Here is a 6,009-nt window from a genome sequence, read left to right as displayed (position 1 = left end):
CCTCTAGAGAGGTCACAAGGTTTTTCTATTATTTGACCTACTGACCTAGTTTTTGACAGCACGTGACCCAGTTTCGAACTTGACCTAGATATCATCAAGGTAAACATTCTGACTAATTGAAAAGTATGGCCTCTAGAGAGGTCACAAGGTTTTTCTATTTTTAGACCTACTGACCTTGTTTTTAACCGCAGTTAACCCAGTTTCGAACTTGACCTAGATATCATCAAGATAAACATTCTGACCGACTTTCATAAAGATCCCATGAAAAATGTGACCTCTAGAGTGGTCACAAGCAAAAGTTACGGATGCACGGACGGACGAACTACGGACGCCACGCGATCACAAAAGCTCACCTTGTCACTTTGTGACAGGTGAGCTAAAAAAAACTGAGAGAGGACTTTATTATGATGCTTCAGACAAAGTTTGATGAAGATCCATCTAGCGGTTCATGAAAAGATGTTGTTTATATTCTTAGCTTAAGCAGCCCTTAACAGGAGCCAAGTGCCCCCATTTGAACAAACTTGGGAGAAGACCTTATAATGATGCTACAGACCAAGTTTGATGAAGGTCTGGCAGTAAGTTTACGAAAAGAAATAGTTTAAAGGTCCTATTTTTTACCTTTGGCAGACCCTAAAAAAGACCAACCACCGCTACTTGAATAAAACTGAAAGAGGACCTAATCATGATGCAACAGACCAAGTTTGATGAAGATACATCCAGTGGCTCATGAGAAGAAGTCGTTCAAAGGGCCAACTGCTTCCATTTCAACAAACTTGGGGGAAGACCTTACAGTGATCCTGCAGACCAAGTCTGATGAAGATCTATCGTGTGTTTCATGAGAAAAAGTTGTTTAGAAATATTTAAATTTTCAGCTCTAGTGCCCCCATTTGAAGAAATTTTTGAGAGGACCTTAAAGACAAAGTTGAATGAAGATCCATCAAGTGGTTCATGAAGAGCTGACGTTTAAAGGGTTTTCTATTTATAGCTCAAGTGGTCCCTAAAAGGGGCCAGCAGCTCCCTTTTGAAGAAACTTAAGGGAGGACCTTATGATGATGCTACAGACAAACTTTGATAAAGATCCATCTGGCAGTTCATGAGAATATGTCATTTAAATGTATTTCTATTCTTAGCTCTTGTGGCCTCTAAAAGGGGCCAAGTGCCCCAAAAAAATCAAAAAGTGCCAATTTGCCACATCTTTTTCATAAATCAAGATGCAAATCTAAAACCTTACTTTCTCTGGCCTAATAATATGTCTAAACAGGTGCATGTCAAGACAGTAAGCATTAAATGCAAGTTAAAGCAGGTTGAAAATTATTTTTAATGAATCAATATGGATTAAAGTTTGCATATACAAAAGCCTACAGTTGTTGATTGCTTAAAACATTCATAAATATAAAAACAAGTATTAATTTCAATTTGATAAAATTTTATTTTGAAATTGGAGGGAAAATATGAGAAAAAATATAAGAAATCATCATATCAAAGGGAAGTAATTTAGAAGAAAACAAGCAAATTTGATATATTGGTATCCCCTGCCAAAAGGGTTTGTGGTGAGGAATGGCAAAAATATATATCCGGCAAAAAGTAAGGATTTTACTAAGAAGCAAATAATTTCATTTAATCTAGTCAAAATCAATTTAACAGAAAATGAATGTTTTAAGTGTACATAATAAATGTATGTTATGTTGATCCTGACTAATGAAATTATTTTGAATGGAATATGTTTACTGTAATAAGCTTAGCTTTTAGAATTAAATGGAGTTATTTGAAATGTGAGCTTAAAGTGTAACTAGAATGAAATATTGTCTTCAAGTAGTTTGGCACCAAGTGTTGCTATTTAACATGAACATTTGAACTTAAAAGAACAGAATGTCCTTAAGAGAGCACAATCAAGTAAGATATCTTGAACATGGCCTGGCGGCGGGGTGTATGTGGATGTTGAAGGTTTGAACATTTTTTAAAAAAAGGAATGGAAAAAAAAATTTGGGGGGTGGGGGCAGGGGTGACCAGGTGAGGGTACAAAACTTCACATGTTGATTATAAAATAAATATTGATGGAAAATTAAAAATGAAAAAAAAAAAAAAAAAAAAAAAAAAAAAAAAAAAAATCAAATAAAAAAAAGAATGGGGGGGGGGGGGGGGGGGGGGGGGGGAAGATGCATGATCAGGGTGGTGGGCCTGACTGGGTGAAGTAGCGAGGTGGGGGAACGGTACAACTTTGCATGTTGATAAATATTCATGGAAGGTTTGAAAAAAATTTAAAATATCGCTCACCTGTTATCATTGCACTTGAGGACAAGAAGGTCCTCAGAAAAATATCTAAGTCCAAAGGACAGGAACAACAAAGGGAAGAAATTCAACCAAAAAGAAAAAAAAATTCTTACAAGGTACAGTCTATGTCAAAATACACCTAAAAATTGGAGGTACCATCCATGTTGTACCACAGAAAAGTTGTCTCGGTTTTTCCCTACGGCCAATAATAAAAAAGTTACTAAAAATAAGCTATTTATTGTAACGTAAAAGGGAAATAATTAAAAAAAAATTACTGTAAGTGAACAAAAGAAGGATCTGCCAAATAAATCTGTTGACATAAATGAAATTTCAGATCAGTATCTTCATTAGTTACGGAGATATACCCATTTTAATTTGAAATCAGTCCATAGTTATCTACCCTGATTGGCTCAGTCCAACTAATGACAATAATGAAATTTCAAATAAAACCTATAATTACTTACTGATATAAATCCATTTTGATTACAATCAGGGGAGGTAATCAGATATAAAGTAACTCTGGAACCTACGATTGGATCTGATTTGTCATGGAATCCAAGATTTATTGTTGCTGAAGATATTTTGGAAGTTTGTATCAAATAAAACCATAAATGAAGTCTCTATATGGCTGCAAAAGCCAAAATAGCCAATTTTGGACCTTTAAGGGGCCATAACTCTGGAACCCATGATGGAATCTGGCCAGTTCAAGAAAGGATCCAAGATCTTGTGGTAATACAAGTTGTGTGCAAGATTGGTTAAAATCAAATCATAAATGAAGCTGCTATTGTGCAGAAAAGGTCAAAATAGCTAATTTTGGCCCTTTCAGGGGCCATAACTCTGGAACCCATTAAGGGATCTGGCCGGTTTAAAAAAGGAATCGAGATCTTATGGTGACACAAGTTTTGTGCAAGTCTGATTAAATTCAAATCATAAATGAAGCTGCTTTTGTGCAGACAAGGTCAAAATAGCTAATTTTGGCCTTTTAGGGGCCATAACTCTGGAACCCATAAAGGAATCTCACCAGTTGAAGAAAGGAACTAAGATCTTATGGTGATACAAGTTGTGTGCAAGTTTGGTTAAAATAAAATCATAAATGAAGCTGCTATTGTGCAGACAAGGTCAAAATAGCTAATTCTTGCCCTTTCAGGGGCCATAACTCTGGAACCCATAATGTGACAGGTGAGCTAAAAATAAAGATTGAAAAAACGGGGGGGGGGGGGGGGGGGGGGAGGGGGTGTCACCAAGGCAAGGGGGTGACCACGTGTGGGTACACAACTTCACGTGTTTATAATAAATGTTCATGGAAAAGAATGAAAGAAGTTTAATGAAATTCTATTAATTGGTTGGTTTGTTATGTACAAATCTGTGGATTTTTAAACAAGTGGGCCATAATGGCCCTATATTGCTCACCTGTTATCATTGCATATAAGGACAAGAAGGTCAAACTAGATGCCCATGGGCAACATGTCGAGTCCGTCAGCTGTCAAAAGGACTGGGAGTTGCACACGACACTCTGTCTCATTGAGGCAAACATTTATGCCAAATAAAAAAAAGATTGCAAAAAGTTACAAAATAAGTTATTTGTAGTAACAACAAAGGGAAGTAAATCTTAAAAAAAAGAAAAAAGTCCACACTAAAATCCTTACCAGTAGAGATAGGTCAAAATACACCTCAAAATTGGATGTAACATGCATGTTGTACTACAGAAAAGTGGTCTTGCTTTTTCCCTATGACCAGTAATAAAAAAAGCTACAATATAAGCTATTTATACTAACAACAAAGGGAAGTAATTCTAGGTTCTTGCGCATGACACTCTGTCTCATGATGGTGAACAATTGTGCCAAGTTACATCAAAATCCCTCAATGCACGAAAAAGAAATGCTCCGGACAAAGTCATTCTTGTATCTGACCTTAGACCTCTAAGTGTGACCTTGACCTTAGGCCACTCGGTCTCATAGTGGTGAACATTTGTGCCAAGTAACATCAAAATCCCTCCATGTATGAAGAAGAAATGCTCCGGACAAAGTTGTCATTCTTGTATCCTTTGACCTCGAAGTGTGACCTTGACCTTAGACCCAGGGACCTGATTCTTGCGCATTACACTGCGTCTCATGATGGTGAACAATTGTGCCAAGTTACATCAAAATTCCTCCATGCATGAAGAAGAAATGCTCCGGACAAAGTCATTATTGAATTTGACCTTTGACCTCTTGGTGTGACCTTGACCTTTGAGATAGGAATCTGGGGTTTGTGCATGACATTCCGTCTCATTGAGGTTAACATTCATGCAAAATATAAACAAGATTGCTCCATGCATGTCAAAGTTATGGTCCGGACAAACAAATCCGGACAGACGCACGCACGGACACACGCACATACACCGAACAGCCATTTGGACAACTGTGTCTTAGCTTCCGCAAGCGGGCTCGACAAAAATCATAATCAAGATCATCAAAAGAATCATGAGAAAATATAGTTGAAATTTTCTTAAAGGTACAGATATGTCTAAATACACCTAAAAATTGGAGGTACCATCCATGTTGTATCACAGGAAAGTGGACTCGATTTTTCCCTATGGCCAATAATAAACAAGAGCACCGCCTTGCGGGTGCTGACGCTCATCTGATTTTTTTTTGTGTAATAGAAATATTGTCCTACCCATGATTTTCTAAGTCTAAAAAGGGGCATCATTCTTGCAAAAAGCAGGATAGAGTTATGTTTCTTGATGTTCAGTGTCCACTTATGATGGTGAAAAACTGTTGCAAGTTTTAAAGCAATAGCTTTGATAGTTTATGAGAAAAGTTGACTTAAACATAATACTCAACCAAGAAAATGATTTTCTAAGTCCAAAAGGGGCAATAATTATTGCAAAAAAGCAGGATGGAGTTATGTTGCTTGCTGTACAGGGTCAGCTTATGATGGTGAACAAGTGTTGCAAGTTTCAAAGCAATAGCTTTGATAGTTTAAGAGAAAAAGTTGACCTAAACATAAAACTTAACCAAGAAATCTGATATTTTCTAAGTCCAAAAGGGGCCATAAATCTTGCAAAAAGCAGGATGGAGTTATGTTTCTTGCTGTACAGGGTCAACTTATGATGGTGAACAAGTGTTGCAAGTTTTAAAGCAATAGCTTTGACAGTTTAGGAGAAAAGCTGACCTAAACATAAAACTTAACCAAGAAAACTGATTTTCTAAGTCCAAAAGGGGCAATAATTCTTGCAAAAAGCAAGATGGGGTTATGTTTCTTGATGTACAGGGTCTGCTTATGATGGTGAACAAGTATTTCAAGTTTCAAAGCAATAGCTTTGATAGTTTAGGAGAAAAGTTGACCTAAACATAAAACTTAACCAAGAAATCTGATATTTTCTAAGTACAAAAGGGGCCATAAATCTTGCAAAAATCAAGATGGAGTTATGTTTCTTGCTATACAGGGTCAGCTTGTGAACAAGTGCAACGCCGATGCAGATGCCGACGCCGACGCCGACAACCGCTCAAGTGATGACAATAACTCATCATTTTTTTTTCAAAAAATCAGATGAGCTAAAAAGTTACTAAATAAGCTATTTATAGTAACATAAAAGGGAAGTAATTAAAAGCAAGAGCTCGTCGAACACGAAATGCCCACCTTGATTCATTCAGTAATTGCACAAGGAACAGAAATTATATGCTCATTGAAAACAGAAGTTCTACCATTCTGGTTTAATCTGACCTTGACCTTTAACCTATTAACCTAACAAGA

At 36.7% G+C, this 6,009-nt stretch overlaps 1 long non-coding RNA gene across 1 annotated transcript; it reads right to left on the bottom strand.

Annotated features, from left to right (window-relative positions):
- Positions 1-4,912: 4,912 nt before the first annotated feature.
- On the bottom strand, positions 4,913-5,749 carry LOC128556015 (uncharacterized). Its single transcript, XR_008370392.1, has 2 exons — positions 5,428-5,749; positions 4,913-5,252 (listed from the first exon to the last, which is right to left on the bottom strand). It is a non-coding gene; the product is annotated as an uncharacterized LOC128556015 (long non-coding RNA).
- Positions 5,750-6,009: the final 260 nt, after the last annotated feature.

Source organism: Mercenaria mercenaria, chromosome 3 (assembly GCF_021730395.1).
Source record: "Mercenaria mercenaria strain notata chromosome 3, MADL_Memer_1, whole genome shotgun sequence".
In the NCBI taxonomy this organism is placed as follows: domain Eukaryota; kingdom Metazoa; phylum Mollusca; class Bivalvia; order Venerida; family Veneridae; genus Mercenaria; species Mercenaria mercenaria.
Note: the sequence above shows the minus strand (reverse complement) of the source record. Positions and strands in the feature narration are given on the sequence as shown.